This window comes from Rutilus rutilus (genome assembly GCF_951802725.1).
Source record: "Rutilus rutilus genome assembly, chromosome: 21".
NCBI classification, from domain to species: domain Eukaryota; kingdom Metazoa; phylum Chordata; class Actinopteri; order Cypriniformes; family Leuciscidae; genus Rutilus; species Rutilus rutilus.
The window spans coordinates 31,729,314-31,753,922 of NC_140226.1; the positions used below are offsets into that span (position 1 = coordinate 31,729,314).

The 24,609-nt window shown below is 37.7% G+C and overlaps 1 protein-coding gene across 1 annotated transcript in view; it reads right to left on the minus strand.

Moving 5' to 3' along the window:
* Positions 1–14,231, minus strand: part of LOC311280675 (leucine-rich repeat and fibronectin type-III domain-containing protein 2) — a 125,289-nt gene extending 111,058 nt beyond the window's left edge. Inside the window, exon 1 of the mRNA XM_084393001.1 lies at positions 13,506–14,231. The gene's annotated coding sequence lies outside the window, so the exon portion shown is untranslated. The remainder of the gene's footprint in view (positions 1–13,505) is intronic.
* Between the last annotated feature and the right edge of the window lie 10,378 nt (positions 14,232–24,609).

Here is a 24,609-nt window from a genome sequence, read left to right on the forward strand (position 1 = left end):
GTTAATATGACTTGTGCAGCCAATGATTGATTATTACACGTACAAAATTTAAGACAGCAACTGAATGCAACTTAAACATGTCTATTCAATGCCTATGTACACACATGCCACAGGTAAATGAGTGTATCTGTCCAAACAACTGCAGATCATAAAATTAAATATTTAGATTGTGGCTAATTGATAATTTTAGCTAAGAACATTGTAGAAAGGGGGGAAAAAAACGACATTATTTTCACTGTATGCGAGAACGGCTTTCTGTACACAACGCCATTATAACTGATATATATTCTTTATCTTTGTTTTCACACTGGAAGTCAAGGAACCAAGGCACTGATATTGTTTAGTTGACAAGCGCACAGTTGTGACTATGGCGTCTGATGGAGACAAATGAGCATCATGAGTGTTGCTGAAAAGCTGCAGAAACATGCTCAGCAGGAGACACTGGCGAGAAATGCTACAGGCAGAAGGGTACGACCCCAACGTGTCAAGGTTTTGTAGTAAAAACAGTGAAATTGGTATTTACAGAATATCTGACACAGCCTGTCTATAGAACTATGAAAATGTTAATGTTAAATATGTGTAAATTGTGTAACACAAGTGGCATAAACTGTAATTTGATAGTTTCCAAACTATTTTTAAAACATTCTTACCGCCCCTTCCGCCCTGCCATCGTTCGCCTAAAAGTCAAGTCAAAAGTTCAAATGTTGGACATCTCAAACACACAGCACAATGTTTTGCACCACAGTATTTACACTTTTCAGAAAGCTACCTATGAAAATCTGACATAAAGGCTGTTTAAATCAACAAAATCACTTCCTTCTTTCTTAATACAAGTTCTCGGTCTTAAACTGTTTTGAAGATTGATAAGAGCTGCATTAGGCGTGCTAAAGTTCTAGAAGCTTGTTTCTCTAGTCATGTCATTAAGTTGCTAATACTATGTGGGACTGGATTTTATCCATCGGTTGAGAATTAGATAGTGAAAACGGAGCTATGTGTACTGAAAATGAGAACGTCATTGGCTAGTGTGGCTTTGCATTTCGTCGTTGTCAGGCAGAAACATTGTTTCCCCAAAAGTGCTACTTTTCAAGAAATGGAAAATACATTTTATTTTTAAACAATTAACAATTAAACACTGCATTGCCAAAGTTGATAAGACACTTTACAATAAGGTTTTATTTGTTAACACATGAACTAATGATAAACAATACATACACAGGATTTATTCATCTTAGGTGATGTTAATTTCTACATTTACTAATGTATTATTAAAATCAAAAGTTGTATCTGTTAACATTAGTTAATCCACTGTGAACTAACATGAACAAACAATGAACAATAAGATTTTTATTACATCAACGAAGGTTAATGGATGCTGTAAATATATAATGTTCATTGTCAGTTCATGTTAGCTATCCTTTGGCAAATGCTAGACTAATGCTAGACTAAGACACACTTCTTCACTCCTCAATACATACAACATTAGCCCATATACATAAAGTGTTTCTTGAGCAAAGAAAACGCTGTGCTTATTCAAAGAACCAGTTTTTTATTTACCGTTGCATTGCAAACTAGCAGATATAACTGTGTGCGGCTCTTCATTCACGATAGAGGTGGGTGGAGTTACTGTATGAGGTTTGACCGACAGTTTGAGGAGCCAATGGAGTTACGAGGTTTAGTCACAAGGTCTTTTTAATACTTTACATTGATTAAACCCACAGACAGACGCAAAGGGTAACCAACACTAATGATTTAAGGGGAAAAAAGACGAAATAAGGAGATACGAGGTTTCCGCTGACAGCGGCGACATAGCAGCAGTTATGACTTTAAGATCACAATAAGAAAAATACAGTATAACATGGGTGAATCATTCACAATAAGTTTAGTAACATGCATTATAAAAATAGGGTCAATTTTGATTTTATGCCAATTTTACACTTTGGAACTAGCCTGGACGCCAGCCGAACTAAGCCCCGCCCACAAAAATTTTAGGTCGGGAAGTTCGGTCTGGACTCGATCCGTTGAGGAGCTATTATGCCTGAACAAAAATTGTTCGGACCAATCAAATTGTCAGGGCGGGCTTTATACGATGATGGACAGATGAGCAACGGTAACGTAATCATCCACGTCATCAATGAGCGCTTGGGTTGAATTAGTTTACAACAAATGACTGCCGCTGGAGAATTGAGATTTCACGAGTTCACACTTACAAATAAGTCAAATAGAATAAATGCATATTTGGCGTGCTGTCCGAGGAGAGGCGTGCTCCAGGATTGATATTCGGCCCGAACCCAGAGTAGGCTACTCCCCCCGTATTCCTGGCTGTGGAAGAACAAGCCGAGAGTGAGTGGAGGGATGCTGAAAACTGTCAAGGAATGACAGGTGAGTTGACAGAGTGAATAAATATATGCTTCCTCTCATGCTGATAGTGTAGAGTCGACCGTAGACGGTAATTGTTTGATGACAAGTTGATTGGATTTATTATTTGAACGTGCTCCTCCCGAACTTTGTTTATAAAACATCATGTCTAGATTCCGCCATCGCGTCTGTTATAGAAGATATCGACAGCGCATTCATTTTAAAAGAGGAACAGAGAACCGCGATCAAGGCATTTGTCGATCGGAAACATGAATGAAAAACATACGTCACTTACTCCGTTGCTCTGATTGGTTGTAGGTCTATCCAATTGAGTGCAGAGGCAGTATCAGACTCACATTCTGACTAGAATCTGAGTATGACGACGTCAGGCTACTTTGGAACATAACTCATCCCACATTGTTTGTACTACAGACATGGATGACACATTAATTGTGTGATTTACTGAGGAGAGTGTACTACTTTAATAAGCAAGTGCACTTATTTTACTTGGCAAATTATAAAACAAGCACCATTTTGAAAGCACCACTTTTCTTAAGTCAACCTATGTACTTATGGCACAGTTATAACTTTAAAGCCAAGGAAACTACATGAAAAGTGAAATTGACTAAGTCCCAGTCTAATTCATCAGTGTTTCTAAAGGAGGGGGGGAAATGCATTCACAATCTCAACTAAATGTGATAACGTTCTCCAACTCTGAAATTACTTTTACAGACAAAACCAAGATTACACAGGAACAATACTATCCAATACCATAATAGCCTAACATGTTTCGCCCCCCTCCAGATCCAATCAAATTCAAAAGGATAAAATCAGCTAAATGCGTTATTCCCCAATGAATAAGTGTTTCAATCTAAAACACCACATTATGCCAGTTAAATGTGCATTTGTTGTCTTTAATAGTCCTTCACAAGTCGCCTAGTTCTAGAAGCAACTGCAAATTACACTCTTGTCAGATCAATACATTTATATGACTGTAATTGGATTCGTTTCAGCTTTTCTTTCTTGATTAACAGTGCAGCTCTCCAGCCCACAAGACACACCCTGTGACTGAAATGTGGGTCACTATGACAGTAAACCGAAAAGCTCAGCAACGTTTTTTTAGACATATTGATCTTCTGGATTGTCTGTTCAGCCTTAGACAGAGGAGATCGATAATTTCAGTTCTGAAATATAAAAATAGTATGAAATTACTGTAGAGCCTCAATAGTATTATACTGCAGAATCTTGAAAAAGAAAAAAAGCATTTCATGGCGTTCATGCATTTGGAATATTTATATGCCACAGGGGGGTTTGGCGCTTTGTTGGAAAGAGTCGAGTTACTGGTTGTGTTCCCAGGCAGGGTGTCTGGAGATTTCTGAAGCTGTGCACGCCAGTATTTCTGCCCTCCTCCGCCTGTCAGCAATGTAACCCTGAATGGTGCACATAACCCAAATTGTTCTACCAAAATACATTCAGATCAGCTTGTTCTTAAGGAGCTCTGGGCCCACTCTGGAGACTTTCAGACAGCTGTTTTAACAGCGGTGTTCCGGATTCCTCAAAAGTTACACCCACCTGATCATACGGTATGAAGAGTTAATCAGTGCGCCCACTTACTCAACTGAGCTAACCTCAAACTTGGAGGACGATGACAGACCCTGTTCTCCAGAGAGCCGGTTTGCTTTGCAGAGGCTCAGTATGCGGAACAGAGCATCTCTGTGTTTTTCAGAGCAAACAACACCCAGAGGCTCTTGACATGAAAATAAATGGAGATGTTTCTGTCTGTGTCCTTGAGCAGAGAATCATCTTACTGCTCCCTATACGCAACCCTCACGCCACTCCATTGACCCTTCACCACATCCACACCAGCAGGATCTCTTTCCTAATGTCCGCAAGTAAAATACTTTTAATAAGCAATTAGAATGAATTTTACCTGGCGGATGATACAACAGGTAATGTTTTGAAAGCACCACTTGTCATGAAGTCAACAAATGAACGGTTACTTCACTTTCAAAGCCATGAAAACAACATTAATGTGAAATTAAGTGTGTCCTAATAAGTGCACGTGATTCTTAAAGCTGAAACTTCACAGATTTTCAACCCGCTTTGTATTCTTAAAATGACGGTAGTAAATGTAAATGAACAATGTCTACTCATTATCCGTGTTACCTGGACCGAGAAATTCACATTTATTTGCCAAGCAAAACGCCTCATACGGCAGACTTTTGAACAGTTTTGAGGCTAAGTTTATCACTGGAAATTTTCTACTCTTTAAACAGCATTATGGTAAAAATAGAACACTATGGCAACAGTTTTCTTACCCGTACACGACAGTGTTTTGCTCTTGGGGGAGGACTGATGGAACAGCAGTTTCTGTCAGTGTTTTCCCTCCTTTTGGCCTAAAACATTGTGTTCGTGGTCATCCAATTTGAAATGTTGACTACAAACACAGAGGTTTATCAGATTTCTTGCAGCCTTTAGCCACTGACTACTACAACGCACTGGATCCTTCACTGGAGACTGAAAGTAACTCACTCCCGCTAAACGTTTTGAATACTCTTTGAATACTCTTGTCAACACCATAATAACTAAAAGTTTGCTAAGAAGTATTTTCTAATCAAGCAAAGCAGTATTTGACTCTGATCAAATCTATCCAATAGGAGCAGACTGGTGGGAGTGGCCTTGGACGGCAACATGCCCAGTGCATTATGGGTGTTGAAGTTTTGAAGCAAAAGGGAAGACAACAGACTTTTTTCTCTGTTCTTTGGACTGGAAGAGGTCTTCGTGGACAAGGCTATCCCAGAATGCACTGCGACAATTCGGACCAAATGCGGACAAAGTTAGATAAATGTTTATGGTTTAAATATTTATGAAACCTTTGTGAAATCTAAGTGGCTCTACCGGGACACCTGCCAAGAAAAACCATTGGCCACCTCAGCATTTGGAATCCCAGTATATAAAATATAAATGTTGGCAGTTTTTCCTGGTCACTTTTCAGCAGAAGTACTTCAATATGGTGACCTAAGACTGCATACCACACATTAATGATAATAAAACGGTTCTATAGGTTGTCCTCATGGGCAGCACGCAGTGTTGTCCAATTCACTCCATTTATTTTGACCTTTGTTGAGTACTGTAAGCGTTTTCTTGTGAACAGATTATCTGCCACTTTTTTTTATTATTAACATTACCATAATTAAGTGAAAGTACCTTTTTTTTTTGCACAGTAAAACCTGTGATTTTATATATCATCCAAGTATGTAAATATTAATAAAACAACTTGTTTTCTCTACACTAGTAATGCTAGATCTAGTAATACAAGCTCAAAGACATTTAGAATTGGTTTAATGGATATTATCTTGGTGCCCTGGATATTGATATTTTGCATATTCATGGACACAATGTGTGTCAGGCCACTGAGGCCATACATCCGCTAGAACACCTCAAAGTCTTCATTCCCACCCCCTTGTTAAAATACTTTTAGTGAAAATAAAACTAGTCGCAATTAAAATGTAGGTTATGTATTCAACTTTTTTGTTTTACTATATTTGTGTGTGCTACTGTATGTATTTTTATTCTTAAAGCCCATTCACATCAATAACTATAACAATAACTATTACCATCCACATTACGCACAAAACGTTCTGTTTATTATAAGTATGCACTGCAGTGTATGTCAATTGCAGTTTTAAATGCTTTTTAAAGTCAGGAGGATTCTCAATGGCTATCAAAAATTGGCAAACGCTGCGAAAGTCATTCTAACGATATCGTTCCTCTGTGTCATGCAGCTCGTCTTGTCTTCAACGAGCCAAAAAGGGCCCACGTCACTCCTCTGTTCATCTCTCTGCACTGGCTCGCTGCTCGCATCAAGTTCAAGGCATTGACTCTTGCCTTTTCCTTTAATCCTCCCTTATCGGGCTTATGCTACTCTGAACAATGCTTGAACTTCGTATTTTGAGCACTTCTTGCCTTGTTTTTGCCTCTTCACGATGACTCGCTTAATTTAGTCCTAAATTGTAAGTCGCTTTGAACAAAAGCGTCTGCTAAATGACTAAATGTAAATGTAAAATGTAAATGTCATTATCGTTATTGCTGTGGTGTGGACTTTACTGTTGTTATATGATTATGATTATATAGCAGTTATAGTGATTATACAATGCGTTATCTTTATATTTATCGTCCTTGGTTCGAACGTCCCTTTATTATAATCACATGTTGTTAGCTAATGCTAATGTAAAACTTCTGTAAACAATCAAAAGTTCAGTTTCGCATGCACTTCTTGTGAGTTATAGCCTATACTGAGTGTTGCAATTCAGTCTCTAAATTAGGTTCCATTCCAGTTACGATTCTGCTATAAAATGACAGCACACAAGGTTTTGGAATGGAGCTTATGTGTGTGTATGTAGTTAGCTATGTTTCCCTCTCAGAGTGTCTCCTCTCTCTCTCTCTCTCTCTCTCTCTCTCTCTCTCTCTCTCTCTCTCTCTCTCTCTCTCTCCCTGTCTCTCTCCCCAACACCAGGATACCGACAGATAAGCCTTGGATCCTTTCTAAATTACAGCCTCACAGAGCCAACGTCCCCAGCTGAGCCTGAATGTTATCACCCCGCCACTCTACACGTAGCTCTCCATTTTCGGTCCGTAGAGCGAAACTGTTTTAACAATTTCCTAAGGGACTACAGCTCCCCCTCCTTTAATCCTTCAGAACGTGAGTCCGGAGAAAGGCAGTTACCCAACACATCTGATGTCTTTACTGCACATAGTTCTGCTCTGATACAGATCTAAATATGGATGTTAAATGTAACTGGATCCAACTGCCCAAGGCTTGATAATAAAACCACATATGAAACTCTGACCTCCTGTCCAAACATTCTGTGTGATCGTTTATATGCTGTAAACCCCTGGTGTTATTGCAGCACACTGGTTTCTCTGGACATTATGAACTTAAGCATGAGTATCCAAGGATCCTTCAGGGAACATAACCAGGGAAATAGGGCTCCCTATAACCACACGCAGAGGCCGGCAGCTATACAGAGTGTAAGTAGGTAGGTATGTAAAAGCATGTCTTTTTGATATTTACTCCAGAACACACATATTACCCGGGTCAGCAGTTTATTTCAGCAAAATAAGCATATTTTGTTGTCAGATATAGCTAATATTAGTTTCAGAGTGTGAGAATTTTTAGTCTTGCCTGTGATGTTGCAAAAATGTCCGGTTACACTTTATTTTAAGGTGACAGTTACATTGTACTTTCTTAAATAATTACTGAGTAATATTAATTAATTACATGTACTTACTATAGAGTAAGTACTATATTACTGTTAGGGTTTTGTTTAAGGTTAGTTACTTGTAATTATGCATAATTTACTGTTATTAATATGGTCACCTCAAAATAAAGTGTTATGTGTGTGTGTGTGTGTCCTAAAACTGAAAAGTTTTTCCTTTACGTTTTCACGTACAGATAACAACGATGTCAAAATGATCCCTGTTCACACGGATCCACGAAAACGACTAAAAACGCTGTATTCTGCTGCCAGGCCAGTAGTTGGCGATGTGACATTGTAAAGATGCACTACACAGCTATAGACTGAACACATTATACGCATGTGCATGATGTCAACTTTTTCACAAATTTACATTTTTGTAGTTTACATGGAGATGAAAAAAAAAAAAAAAAAACTGTTGCCTTAAAATTATTGAGTAAATAAGCCATGCGTAACTGGATTTTTTTTAAAATATATTTTATATAAACAAATATTTTTTTCAAGTATGCATGAAGTTTATTTACTTAATTTTATAAAAAAAAATGTTTTAAGTTAAATCAACTGATCACTTTTTACAGTATATTGTTTTTAAAACCTTGCACTTTCATTCCCCATTTTTAAAAGCTTGCGTCACGAAAACGCTGTCATCATGTAAATGAATGGCCAAAACGCATTAAAAGTTTCCCGTTTTTAGTTGAAAGCCGTGTCGTGTAAACAGCCCCTAAAACTCAAACTATAAAAATGACAAAAACACAAATGACTGAAACATTAACTAAAATTAAAATGAAAACAGAATAAATCAAATCTAATTCAAAATGCTAACAAAAACTATAACCTTACATCAATGACAATGTATGAAACGTGCACATTCAGTGTTTCAAGCTGTGCAGGTTTTCAAAGAGTTGTGTGCTATAATTAATCAGACCACACATAACACCCTAGCAACCACATCACAATGCAATAAAAACACTTTGTGCATTGCATATTGTTTCCTACACTATTCTCCCAACACCAATTTTTACACTGAGAAACTATTAATAATATTTGCACTAAACAATGCAATATAGTACAATCTTAGCATTATTTATGCAAATAGCATGTGCCCGAGGGCCCATTTATACGGTGTGGGAATATAGAAATGAAGTTATAAACCTGTCCGTGCCATTCGTGAACGTGAGCACGCAGGCCTCATCTCTGATGTTGGGTGGGAGTAATGATGTTCTTATATTTCACGGAGAGATGAGAACTGCTCCCCCGAGTCCCTGGAGGGATCTCTAATTCAGAGTGTGGCTTCAGGCCGCGGCCTAGCTCCTTTCCATTCACTGTCCCTGAGGTGCCATTGCTCCAGTTACTCTCTGCCTTTATCAGAAATCAGCTCTTAAAAGCCATTCCTTCATCATCACTTTTATCACCACATCTGACCCGAGATCAGTTCATTTTCCCCAAAGGAAAGTGATCACAATCTTTTTAATAGACAGAAAAAAAGAAAAAAAAAGGCTTATGCTGAGGGCCACCACACTGGATCCAATAAAGCATCAGGATCTAGATCAAAGGTATGCATATGCCATACTTACTCATATCAGACCTCAAGATATTAGAATTCTCATTAGCTGTGTTTCCATCCAAAGTTACGAATTTAACTTGTGTGCAAAATTGAAATATATAGCATTAAACATGCGCGAATAAAGCAGCGTTTCCATCCCATGTGTTCAAGAGAACAAAAAATGTCAATTCCCGGGAAATTGGCGCAAAATATCTGTAATAAAAATGGAAGTTGCTGCAATCGGGGAAGAAACTGTGGCTATTTTTTTTTTTTTTCTCTATCATAAATGACTTGCGTCTCAGAGCGGCAGAAGAAAAGTAATAAACGCTTCTCTAGCGTTTGGATGCTGGTGTTTATGAATGCACTTGTGTGAAACTCTTTTGGGAGAGAATTAAACCAAATCATTCTGATGACAGACTGTGCCTCAGGTATTTCAGAATGATCAAACCAACATTTGACATGCTGTGATGCGATTGGTCCTCAGGTTAGTTCAGTTATCCAATCACATCCACTGAGGCAAAGTCAAATTTTTTGTTGAGCATCAAGGGATTTATTCGGTAAATGTCTTTCCATTGTAGTTATGTAGAGTTATAGAATTTATCTTGGCAGGATTTTTTGAATGCGACATCCCAAAGTGCATATATAAAAATAGGTGGATGGAAATAGGCTATTTTCAGTTTCCCCCCTTAAAAATGTTTAGCAAGAATATTGTGGATGATTGAATATAAGTTATGTTGGGCATAAGAATAATAGGCTAGAGTTCTGCTTGCATTTATTATGCAATGAAAGCAGTATAAGCGGATGTTTTTGTTCTGTGTAATTAAGGAATGTCTGGGAGCATCTCAAACACCAATCAATGAGTCCATTAAGTTGTTTACTGCTGATTTTCAAGAAAACAAGTACACACTCTTGCACACGCTTACAAAACATACACGTCCATATAAATATGGTATTATCTATTTCCACATTACTTTTTTTCCCCACAATAGCCATGCACACATAAATACACCTAGACTTGCCCAAACACACTGCCTTTTATTCTGTCACAATGGCTGTAAAAATGATTACATCTCCCTCACTATCTGACCTTGTTCACTGTAGAACACAGGAAATATTATCAGCTCTGATGGTCATGATCTCTGGCCACCCAAGGAGGAATTACTGCCCCTGACACATTAGTTTTATAATAACAACATGCTAGAAGATGACAGATACTTACAGAATTGACAAAGCAGTTTTGGATTGCCCCTAAACAACAGTATTTTTATTTATTTTTCTCTATTCAGAATACTATATATATATATATATATATATTTTTTTTTTTTGTATATGCATATATATATATATATATATATATATATATATATATATATATATATATATATATATATATATATATATATATATATATATATATATATATATATTCTGTATATGTATATATACAGTACATGTGTATATACTGAATATATATATATATATATATATAATTTTTTTTTTTTTTTTTTTTTTATTATACCTCAATTAAATTAAAAATAAAATGAATGTGGCATGACCAGTAATTCCCTCTTGGGTGGCCAGATATCATGACCATCAGAGCTGATATTCTTGATCAAAGGCTTAAATTCTTAAATTTGCCCAACAATTTTTAAACACCCTGATTTTACCATTACTTTCAATCAACTTAAACACAAAGACAAATTGACAAACCTAGGGTTGCCTTTTCTTGAGTTTCTAAGTAATTGCCACTTATCATACAAGCTTAAGTCAAGTCAAGTCTGATTATGTAGTGCTTTATACAATTCAGATTGTTTCAAATCAGCTTTACGTTAAAATAATGCATTTCGGCTGTTGTTCAGCTGAAGTCAGTTCAGTGTTGATTTAGTTCCGTTGCACATATCATCATTTAATAAATTAGTTCATTTCGTATATAAAGCAGTTCTGCAAAAGATGATGTCATCGTCCTGCTCAGTTCAGATCTCAAACAACAGCGTCTGTACAGTCAGAGCAATAATCAAGTCAGATCAAGTCTCCAGATAACCTACACATAGACGCTTGCCAACCCAACAACAACAACAAACAATTAACAAATAGGAGTCCTGCAAAGATATCCTCAATCATTTGCGTAATGCTCGATCCAGACTGATGCATTTATATGCAGAGTCCAGGGTGCTTCAAAGAGGGCTCTGTAAATTGGGTCCAGTGGGTGAGAGGCTTTAACTGTAAGTTCATTAGGGAAATTTCCCTAATCCCCTGTGGACTAAGGCACTGTAAGTATTTTACTGCCAGTCACAGAGATTAGCCTGGCAACACTTCTGGCCTGCCGTTCCTCTGATTGAGTGGACGTCAGTTAAGAACCCAGAGGTCTCTGCAGCATTTTTATAGTAGACTTTAGTTGAATCTTAGTCTGGAGGGCCCTTTCAGAGTTTGCATAATCTCTGTCTTATGAGAATTCAAGTATAATTGCCCGACAGACAGAGATTACACCGTCTTAGTTTGGTTAATGTCAGCTCCTTAAGATGAGCAGTACACCAAGGAGCAGATGAATTGAAATTTTCAATCAGACACAGTGACCTCATACACATGTCCTCACACATTATTGAACTGCTGAAATGCAAACCAACATTCAATACGCCATTTGGATCCCTTTCTATAAAACAACTGCAAAATTATAATTTGCATATAGAGAAGACAAATGAGGCTGGGTAGTCCAGAGCACACTGGCATACAAATGATGGTGGCATCATGGGAAATTTGTGTCAACTCTCTTACGCTGACACCAGCTGAGGGGGGACAACAAGTACACGAGCCCTGCTATGCTCGGGCAGCCCGTGAAAAGATGGCAAACCATCTGTCCAGCCCACTGGAATGGTAAAAGAGCCTTTTAAGTGGCTAAGTCTAAGCTAAGAAGGTGGATGTAAGGTTAATCATAGGCCAATTGGGAGTAATTGTCTGAGAGGTGGACTGGCTTTAAAAGTCGACCATTGGTTTGAACTGTCATCACTTTCCTGACCCTATGGCTTCCATGTGATGGAATAGTAAGGCATTAATTCGGGGTGTTGTGCATCATTGTACTTATATTAGGGGTCAAACAACAATTGTAATAATGTATTAATGAATTGTAGAATTATAGATACAGCACACTGATTAAGGGCTCTAAGGCTTGATTTGCTGTTTTATTTCACTAATCGTGACAATTGCAGCCTTTGTCCTCAGTTATATTTGGAAAGGCTGTGAAAAAGGTACACAAAAGGGAGGGGACTTATTAGAGCTGCAGTGCACGTGAGCCCTAATCAAATTGCCTTTGTGCTTGAAGCTTGTTCGTCTAATGAATGTGTTCCTCAGACATTGACACGCTGCATGAGCTGGCCCTCAAGGTGAATGCTCTTTGTGCCCTTTCAATCATCATTGACGTCTGCCAGAGAGTCTCATTAAGGTCCCATAAAAAACTGCTCAATCAAGAGGCATCTTTGCAATCTTTTGGTAGCTATCAGTGCAATGCAAATGGCAGTAAAACTAGACTCGGTGCTGTCCGTGGTGCTGAAATTCTCTGTTCCCATGTGCACTTGTGTGGTGTTTCGCAAAGACTATAATTATCTGTGCCAGTGTGAACTCGGGTGGTATTATGCCACTTGATGGCCACCCTGTGCATGTGAATTATATGTTTTGCAAGGTTATATTAGCATTGTTCAATAGAAGTATGTAGCCATTAGAAACTCATCCACCACTCCCATGAACACAGGTAAGTATAAACGGTCATGTATGCACTGTATACGCAGAGCTTGCATAAGCTTACTATATACACAACACGATACGAATTTGGATATTGCTCTGAAATAACACAAGGAAAAACAGAAATGACTGATAAGCCATCAAATTTTACCTCTAGAACAACATTAATCAGATCAAATATTCATGCCAACTGAATTACAGGAGAACATACATTGAACCCTATACTAGGTCGTCACGAAATAGTAATGCAATTGTGAGTAATTTCAGCTGAGAATTATGTTGGGAAGCAAACTGGGATTCCTGAATTGTCGGCTGATTCGTAAACGGGACCAGTAATGGACACGTTGCATGTTATTAGAACCTTCAACTTTCCTTATCACAATTATCTACAAATCTCTGAAAGTGCACGAATCCCTTCTTCAGGATTGGTGGTGATTTATTGTTAAAGCGGGCACGTCGAAGGCAGAGTTTCTAACTGTAACTAATTGAACGCGTTCACCAATATACAAAAAAAAAAAAACACTAAAAGCCTCGTCGATGTCTTATTAGTGGTGTTTTTAAAATCCTTTCACAAATGACAGGTGCTTGATAAGCAGCGTGACAAGCCCAGCACTTACCTTAATCATTGGGAACGTATCCATTCGTTCTGATTGCACTAAATTCTAAACGGATGCGCTTAAAGCCTCTGCTGTTTCAACACATCTTCTCTTCCTGTTTCATGTAAAAGAAAAGCAGAGAAACGAAGGAAGGTGCATTCTTGTGCACACCGACCTGAGCTGATATCCGAGTCCTACCACACCATTCATGTGTAGTTTTCACCAAGTTGAGCTGAAAACGGCCACACGCACTTCTAGATCAGACCATTATCCCCAGATCTCTCGTTAAATTGTTATTCCTCTCCGAACGCCACCCGTTTATTCCCGTGTTTCAGTTGCTGTCTGTTTCTTCATTGTTTTGTAGTGAATCCAGTAAAGCGCCGGCAATCCCGTTCGCAAACTAAATAGATATCCAGATAAACCCCGAGGAAAGAGCCCAGTTTGAGAAAGAATGGGTCGCGAGAAGCGCAGGTCAGTTGAAGCATGTACCGAACGTGTGTAGACGGCGATCATGAGCTCTCCAGAGCCGTGCAAATCTGTAGATGGCACAAACGAGTTAGAACGGACATGGGTGCGTTGCAGGGACAACTCCGAGAAGCTTATCAGGATAACAGTAGTGCACAGACGGGCGTATGGCGCATTCCAAGGCGTCCGGATTTACGCATTATATACGTTCACTGAAGCTTCTTTATTAGTCTTTGCGGGAATGCTCTATCTGGGTTGACTGCGCTTAGACGCAGGATGTCCGATTGTCTCGGATCAACTTGAACTGGGAGTATACGGATTATCTGTACACTTACTTAACCTAGATGATTAGCCTTTGAGAGTTTGCGCAGATTTGTTACACTTAACTTACTGACAATACATAGAACGCATGTCATATTTAAAAAAAATATAGCTTATACGGTAAAGTCCACATGAAATCAAAGGTTTTTTTTTTTTTTTTTTTTTTTTGCCTTTTAGTATGAATATGTTAGTCTTACTGTTATCTGTAAGCTAGTGTGCTCCAAAACAATGGGGGAAAAAATCCGCATTTAGAAGAATTAAGCATTCAAAACATACAGTCAGCCAATATGGATCAATGATTTTGATGACATCACTCTGCACTTCAGCTTTTCATCAGATTTTCTGTCCAATCAAATGCTCTCTAGAATCTAAAGCGTCCTGCCCACAACATTATAAATAGACACTGAAGCTGCAAAATCGGTCACTTGTTCACACATTTACTATTTTACATGGTGAATGGCACAATATGCAGTAGGGGATAGGGAACGATTCAGACAGTGTAAATATGCTTTCCACAGGGGCGAATGAAGTCTGGTTTCACGTTGTTGTCACGTGAACCGCGCAGCTCGCACACAGTCTGCTCCGGACCGGTCCAGAGACACGATAGCACAGAGCGGATCATATGTGCGAGTTGGCACAGACCACATATCGGACACATTTCAATGCTATATTTTAAAGCAATATGGAGATTACGAGGAAACTGCAGCTTTACCGAGCTCAATGGCTCTGGTCCAGCTGTGATATAAACAAAATGCTATTGGCTATTTTAAAAAGGGGAGGAGCTGAGTGATGTCCCGCCCTGTCTTCCTGTTTCAGAGGACATTACATCAACACATGCTGCACGTTCAAGGCACTTCACTTTCATTATTGACTGTGAAGAATCTTAAAGTGTTTTATAATTGTCAATATTACAATTCCGATTGTACAATAGTGAGTTCCAGCACTCAAATCTGATTTGTCTGAGGATGTTCCATTAGTACTGCATTTAAAACAGCACTGGGACATTTCACTGTATGTCTGACTCATTTCTGTTCAAAGCGTTCCAGACTGGTGCACAGAGTGGAAGAAGACTGGTGTCATTTTACTTTAGACTGTTACTTGGTGAGCTTTGCTATTAAATATGTTCAATATTTTCATACATGCAGAAGTGAATTAATGTAGTTATTAAATACTCTCCTTTCATTAACAACCGAGCAACACACGAAGTCAGAGTAGAATCTCTGAGCTGTCATCTCATACAGTAATTAGGACATGGCGCGAACGAAACATATGTTACAGCCATGAACCGTGATTTGCTTCTTGCTGTTGCTAGTCCATAGCAGGTGGTATCGAGGGGACATAGTCATTCTAGAGCACATTTAATTGGACAAGATTACGCATCTCAGTGCAAGATGATCTCAGTGCATCAATATCTTTGGACTGTATTCCCGCAAGTGAAAAACTGCCTATGTGTGACAAAAGTTTAATTGGTAAGGCTTTACAATAGGGTCTCATTTGTTAATATAGTTACATTAACTGTGAGCAATTAATTTTTTAGAGCATTTATTAATCTTTGTTCATGTTCACAGCACATTAACTAACGTTTTTACAGTTTGTAATCTTGTCACTTGAGCTGCAGCGTTCTTAATCGTGGTAGTATGAACTTTTGGTTGTGGTTTTTCCAATACTTAGTCTAATGGTAACACATAATTTTTGAGTTATTGTTAATGTTATCAGTTATACCAGTCAGTGCCTTGCCTTATATAGGCTTCCATTGGAAGTGCATTAATGGAAAAACACTTGGCCGCATCCGAATATTTGCCCTAACCTACTATATAGTAAGTGAAAAACAGTGTTTTAAAGGTCCCATATTGTCAAAAGTGAAATATCCTGACTTTTTTCATGATAACAGAGGTCAATCCACAGACAAATGCACACAGCCTGCATAAAGTAGCTCTGCCTTTTCAGACTTCCATATAAGAGCCGACTTCCGGCTCTTTTCAGAGCCGTTGTGACTTCCGTATGAATGTGACGTCAGAACTACTCAGTCACCGCCTTCAGTACCACCCCCACCAATGGCGGGTCACTCAGAAAACAACTGGCCAATCAGAAGAGAGGCTCATGAATATTAAGTAGACAGGCCAAAATCGACCTTTTCTTGGCAGAGCTCCTGAGAAAAGAGCTGTAAAAATATATTGAGATGGTTTTTGGTACTTATACCGCAATATATATTCTTAAGGACACCAAAACCTAAAATAAAACTTCAGAAAGGTGTACAATATGGGACCTTTAAAAAAAGAGCATGTCCGTATTCACAATATAGTCGTGAACGGTGGTAAAATCGGTGTAACACACAGCTTCCCATGGCTTATTGCTGCTTTATAATGGAATGGTTTCTCCTTGTTATTTTTCAGTTGCTGTCAGGCCTCTTTCCATTCCAGGAAGATGATGAGATGGTTCTGTTCCCATGGAGTTACGTTATGCATTTGATAAATCCATCATGAGTGACACAACTGCAGCGTGAGATTTACTGTACTTTATTCCCTTTCTGCCGCTGATATGGAAGAAATATCCCTGCCACTCATATGCTGAAATGTCTGTGAACGATTAAGTGGAGAAGATATCTTTCACTGACAGCAGACCAAAAAAAATAAAAAAAAATTGCTATTCTTTTTTTTAACATCATTATTCCCAAGAGGCTGTTTACCCCACAGAAAATTCAAGAATGGCCAGTTTTCAATAATGAAAAGTGGAAAGCACAGAGGAAAAAAGGATCTACTTGTGAATAGAAACATAAGAACGGGCTCAGTTGTTTTTGTTAAAGATATTGTTGCTGAAGGCAGAATGAATTTGAAGTATGCGGAAACACTGGCTCAGAATCAAACAAATGCCTTAAAAATCATTCACTGGCAACTGACCATGCAGTCGGACAGTGACCTCTAACAAACTGCTCGAGTGGCCAAGGAGTTTTCAAGGCCAGAGAGCAGAAGGATCACCACAGGGCAATATCATCACTCTACTTCAGTTCAGCTGAGACTGAAAGCAAAACCGTCCCAAAACAAATACAGCAGAACAGTCTTGACAGAGCATCGCTCTTTAGGATAGGGGTCTTCAACAGGGGATCCACAGATGCTGCAGGATTTCACTTGTCTTTTTTATTTATTTTTTTTATCAATAGAGGTGCATTGAATATAAACAACATATAATATTAAAGATTAGTTGCAGGGATTAAAGTTCTCCGTCACTATGACAGATTTCCATCAATAGGATTGCAGAGAGGCCATGTGAGATCAGTGCAGATTTATTTTGATGGTCTGCTTTAGACATTCTGCTAACTAAAAGTAACTTTGCAACTGCATGTGAACTAACTGTCATTAGAGTATTAGTAGACTGTCTGCTTAATATCTGCTAACTCTTTATTTTGATGCTCCCAAACAGACATACTGCCTGTAAGTAACTTGGCAACTACATGTCAACTTTTTCTACTTACCCGAACCCTAACCATAACCTAATAGTCTACTAATACTCTAATGAGATTTAGTTGATACATAGTTGCAAAGTTATAGTTAGTAGAATGTCTAAAGTGGACCATCATATTAAAGTGTAAACCAGATCAGGGGCAGAAATGAACAGGTGATTGGGGCAGAATTGCCACTTAAAATGAACAAAAATGCCCCCCAAATTGAAGATAGTTACTAAAGTCATTGTAATATATTATATGTATTGTATTATATATATATATACAATAATCCATATTATTTATATATATATATATATATATATATATATATATATATATATATACACACAGTACTGTGAAAAAGTCTTAGGCATGTTAATACCCGTTAATAAAATCAGTTTACATTTCCAAACATTCTTTTTGCCATTAATTGTAATAATCCAGTGAGATTTGTGTATGCACAAGGAGTCTGACGACAGCCGGTATGATCTGATCTCACCATCATCGAGTCCGTCTGTGATTACATGAAGAAACAGAAGAAACTGAGACAGACTAAATCCAGAAGAACTGCGGGAACGTCTCCGAGACGCTTGAAGAAACCTTCCTGCAAAGCTACAGTACTGTGAAAAGCACTGGCGCTTGTGTTAAAATGCTGTAAAGTGAGAATGCTTTCAAAAACAAAACCACAAATTGAATTTATTTATGATTTAACTTCTATTAACTAATCCAAATCAATATATGGTGTAACGACCCTTTGCGTTTAAAACGGCTTTTGTCCAGGTACACTTGCGCATATTAACATGCCTAAGACTTTTGCGCAGTACTGTATATATATTGTATATAATTCATATTTGTATGACTAAAAAGTGTCAGTTTTATTTATGCAATAGAAAAGCTGTTTTAGGAAACATCGTATTCCCTTAAAACGCTATCGGTGTTGAGTATTTAAATAAAGTGGTTTAAAAGAATATAATGTACCCTGAAAAAACTCAGAAGTTTTTTTGTTTGTTTGTTTTTTAATCCCTGCCATTTTACATCATATCGTTGGTTCAAACTTCTAAAAGCATACAGTAGTTCTGACATTTTATGGGCCGTACTTGCTCTTTTTTGATGTAATATTCTCATTATGCACACCTGCCAAGAAAAAAAATATATATATCATTGCTGATGAAGAATGTTCGTTTGTGCTTGCTGGAGGTTAACCCAGGCATGAATGTGTTTTTTGGCAGACACTCTCGATGAACACCCCCTTTGATTGGGTTCACAGAGAGGGCTCCACAGACTCCCCTCGGAGAATGATCGATGTAGACCGCAGGAGACAGAATGAGGAGCGCCGTCTCTCTCCTCTCTCAGCTGCACTGACAGCTGTGTCCGAGCTACACAAAATACCAGAGCTCAGAAAACGGCTTCAGGAGGAGCGCAATTCAGGACCTCATTACTGAAGTTTGACTTCAAGCAGAACTTACATATTACTACTCTAAGATTATACAAAACAACTTTTAGGGTACAAAGTTGTCCCTTTAGGGTGACAAGCTGATTCACTTTTTTACTCAGTCAATTCACCAACAGTTCACTTTTTGTGTGTGTGTGACTTGGATAGATTCCTTGGTAGCAAGTTATAAGGGCACATAAATGATCTTGTGTTAATACCTGAACACTGCATGCACTTCAGCATGAACTAATGATTAGAGAAGGCATGTATTAATCAAGAAAGAATAAAGTGCCCAACCTTGGTCATATGGATTCATGCGTGAATAATGGCAACCTTAACTACATGTTTGATAGTTAAATATATTAAGATTTAGGTAAAAACTAAACCGTCTCAATACGAGTAAACAAGAAGTACTAAACTACATTTAATATTGTCATAATGTAAAATTGTGACATGTGCAGATTCATCATAAACATTCCTGGATGGTACATTAGTTTGTGATTACTTACATTGATCCTTGTTATCAAAAGTAGACAATTCTAAATACACTTATAACAACTATCATCAATAATTTGACAGTAGGTTTTGCATGATTCTCTCCTTTCAAACTCACCCTACCGTGGCTTATACAGCAATACAAAAGCTAAAAATAAGGTAACACTTTATTTCGATGTACTTGCAAAGTTACTTATACTTAGTAGAATGTCTAAAGTGGACCATCAAAATAAAGTGTAACCAAAAGAAAAAAGAAAAGAAGTTGCTCACAAAAGAAATAACTAAACAGGAACCATAAACACTACAGTTAGAGGAACGTTAGCTTGGGAACACTTATTAGTATATGTGTTTTACAGCAAGTTTTACATGTCATCATCTGTATCCTTTGACTCTCACATCATCATTGTGTGCTTTAATTAAGCCGAGACTCTACATGGAAAAAAACAACAATGTTTGTTTTCAATGCACTTATCAGTTTAATAGTTGTAAGATAACATCCAAAAAAACACATTTAAGTGTTTATTTTGTTACATTTGATCTTTGTGCATCTTTAGATTTCAAATATCTTTAAAGCTGAGGTTTTTTTCTCCACTTCTGTAACACTTAAACACTTATTATATTCTTAAGGTTTTTACTGAGGGGTTTGTTCATATATCATTCAACCGGATTTTTCTAATCAGTCTTATTTTCTAATAAGTCATGACCTGATTTTAATTGGTTGTTAAGTAAGGGATAATGCACACCTTCAGGCTGATGAAGACCGTCAGGGTCCTGATCACCCTGTCGGTGTTTATTCTAAGATAATAATTAGACATGAAATATTGATCTGAGTCAAAAAAATAATAATTAGCTCTTTAAACGCAAAGCTTCGCGGAGAGAGCAGTTGCTAGCGTGGCAAGTTCAAACTTGATGGACATTTAAGAGATCCGGTATACAGTCATACCACTTATTACACAGCATTTCGCCACATAAATAATAATGGGGATAAGAGATTTTTATCTTCTAATCCATTACGTTTGAATAAAACAAGAGAGAGCGAGTCTGCGATACCGGATGACATAATTAAATAACTGTACACAAAATATTGATTTGAATGAGTTTTAATATTTTATTAGCTCACCAAACGCAGAGCTTCCACAAGGAAAAAACGTTCCAAGCGCTGCGGAGTTCAGTAGCCCGGATGAGCCTGTGGAATCTGCTTTTAGTGGTCGTTATCGAGGAATAACATACCGCTGGATGGCAAGATTGACCAATCAGAATCGAGCATTCCACAGAGCTGCGTAATAACAGTTAGTTAACTATGATGGACCCCCTCATATAAAGTCATGACACAAGAATTCATCAGCAAGGCATGTGTAACCCCTCCGTATCTACTCACACCGCTCCGAGCGGGATTCAAACGGGAGTTTCCAGGCATGGGAGGCGGGCGCGCTGACAAGAACGCTAAAAACCGTAGCCTCTAGCATCAGCCGCTAGTGCACCTCTTGAGGCCAAGGGAGTGAGGTTTACTCACACAGCGACTACTAGCCGACCTCCGTTACACTCACACCCCACAAAAGTGTTTATTGCAAATCTCTCAAGGACAGGCAGCTGAATATGGAAATGGTCTAAAAATATAGTCACATGAAAATGTGCAACGTTTGCCAGATTATGGAGGACACATTTTACCCACTAATACATCTTACCATCAAAAGAAAAAAAAAAGAAAAAAAAAAGAGCTTATGGCATAGTTTTAATATTACAGCATTCTGTCCAGTGACAACTATTAAAAGTTTTTGTGCACAAACAGACATCAGGAGGAAATGCTTGTTCAACTTTTACCTTGAAACTACAACAGCAATGATGAAGGACACAGGGGATCAGGACAACATTACTCATGTGTCTTCATTAGTTCTAGGTAAGCCTGCTGGTAGAGCATTGATCCGTAAAGACAGATACTCACCTTAAAGGGACAGTTCACCCAAAAATGAAACGTTTGTCATTAATTACTCTCCCTCATGTCATTCCAGCCTTATAACACTTTAATTTATCGTCTTAACACAAATGAAGATATTTTTTATGAATCTGAGAGCTTTTTGTTCCTCCATTGAAAGACTATTCAAATAAAACACTGATGGTCCAAAATGTTCATAAAGAGATCCATTTGTATCAAGCTGTAAAGAGACATAATCACTTTAAATGATGAACAGATTTTGTTTCGCCATTTATTCAAATATTAACCGTGATCAGCAAACTTACATAGAGCACCCAAAATATGGTAACCGGAATGAGGTTCATTCTCGTGTGTGACACCAGCACATTTAAGCTTGTGCAAGAACCAATGAGGTTTGTTCTTGTGAGTGCTCTATGTTCACTGATCAATGTTTATAGTTGAACAAAAGCCTAAATTGAAGGAACACTATGTAACTTTTGACCCTCTAGCAGTTAAAAACAAAACTGCATGCACTTTGCGGAAGAACATTGTTTTGGTTGTGCTTCGGCTCTGCGTGACTGTGCATATGAATAATTATGTGACCCTGGATCACAAAACCAGTCACATGTCTACGGGTATATTTGTGGCAATAGCCAACAATACATTGTATGGGTCAAAATGATCGATTTTTCTTTTATGCCAAAAATCATTAGGATATTAAGTAAAGATCATGTTCCATGAAGATATTTTGTACATTTCCTACCATAAATATATTAACCATTTATTTTTGTGAGTGAATGCAGCACAATCGTGAACATAAATGGACAACTTTAAAAGCGATTTTCTCAATGTTTCGATTTTTTTGCACCCTCAGATTCCAGATATTCAAATAGTTCAAATCTCAGCCAAATATTGTCCTATCCTAACAAACCATACATCAATGGAAAGCTTAGATGTATAAATCTCAATTTTGAAAAGTGTACCCATGTGACTGGTTTTGTGGTCCAGGGTAACATCTGGTCCTTTCTCATAACTAAAAAAAAGAGAGAGATTATCCTACTGCTCATAAAACATTCACTTCTAGGCTTAAGACATATAACCAGATGGTTTATATGGAAACCATTTAGATGGAAAGGATCTAATTCTGCGCGTCATGTGCAAGTAAAAACTCATATAAGATCTAATTAAGTCAGGTTTAATTTTTCTAATTCTCACAATTTAAAATAATAAATAATTTTGCTGGGTCTAAATATAATCTCTTTTTTTAAAGGCAGTATGTTGTTAGCTTGTAGGCGATACACAAAGAGTTATGTTGCCTTTTCCCTCATATTCTGCATTACAAACGTCCACACAGAGGACAATGTGTCAGATGCACACTTGCTGATTATTCGTGTGCATGACACATACATGAAGGGCATGACAGATTCTTTCATTCAAGGTCGTACATCAGCCCAACTGCAGTGTGATTCTTTTCAAGACATTCAGGGCTCATAAAATTTGACCTGAGATGGTACAGACAAAATGGACACAGATTCTCTGTAAATAAATAAATGCATAAATAAAGCTCGACACATTGCACTGTTTACATTTGGCCGTGGAATACACTGTCATTGAGCTCCAACCCTGTCTTAAAGAGGCTCTTTTACTCTACAATTAACAGTGAACAGCTTGTTCATGGACTCCATTTCGATATGCCGCCAAGTGTTACTAGAGAAGCTATTTAGCCTCCATTCAACACTGCTCACAGCACTTTTGACCTTGGCTAAGTGCTTTATAGCTTTGAATGATTTATTAAAAATAACTGCATCTGCCTGAAGACTCAGTAAGATATTCAGAATGAGGATGACTGTAGTGCTGAAGAATAAAATCCTCTGGAGATCATGCACACAGATTTCGAGAAAAGAAGATTTTAACCTTTTCCTCTTTGTAATACAGATAAATATTGAAAACCTTTTTTTTTCCATAATTTCTTTGTGTAACTTTTCAAATGCCTTGGTAACACTTTACAGTAAGTTTAACCACATCAGTTAAACTACCAGTAAACAGGTTAGGTGGTGTGGTGCAAACCACACATGAACAAATGAGAACCAACCAGGAAGGAACTGTAACACAGGGCTTAAAATATGTAAGGCAAACAATGGAAACTAACCAAGGCGCAGGTGAAACTAATCAGTAAGTAAGGCAACCTAACTAACCAGGGGTGCGTTTCCCAAAAGCATCGTTAGCCAACTATGGTCGCAAGTTCTGTCGTTATCATCATAGTTCAACGAGTGTGTGTTTCCCGAAACCATAGTTCCAATGAACATTCACAAACAGCATCACAAAGTTGTGTTTACAGTTTTTCTCGGTTGTTTACACGCATTTTCTGAAAGCATGCCTCATATTCTCAGAACTCTACACACAAATCAAAAAACACACACACAATGGGCAAAACCCCTCAATTCTCCTGCAAAATGAAACTTTACATTCAAAACAATGTTATTTCTTCTCAAAATGGTATTTTGTTTTCCAATGACACACACAAACCATCATATGAATAGACATTTATAAGAACCAGTTGAACACTGATGTGCTCAATGTAAAACACTATATGATGAATGTAAAACACTTCTTCTCCATTCATCATAATGACTTAGGCCTTTTTTTTGTTCAGTGTTACACTTACTACAGACAGTACATACATAAGTGTATTGTAAAATATTTGAGAATATTGTTTTTATACTCAGAACACACAAATACATGGTAACAAATATATTTTACAGTTTTTCTCGATTGTTTACACACATTTTCTGAAAGCATGCCTCATATTCTCAGAACTCTACACACAAATCAAAAAACACACACACAATGGGCAAAACCCCTCAATTCTCCTGCAAAATGAAACTTTACATTCAAACCAATGTTATTTCTTCTCAAAATGGTATTTTGTTTTCAAATGACACACACAAACCATCATATGAATAGACATTTATAAGAACCAGTTGAACACAGATGTGCTCAATGTAAAACACTATGATGAATGGAAAACACTTCTTCTCCATTCATCATAATGACTTAGGCC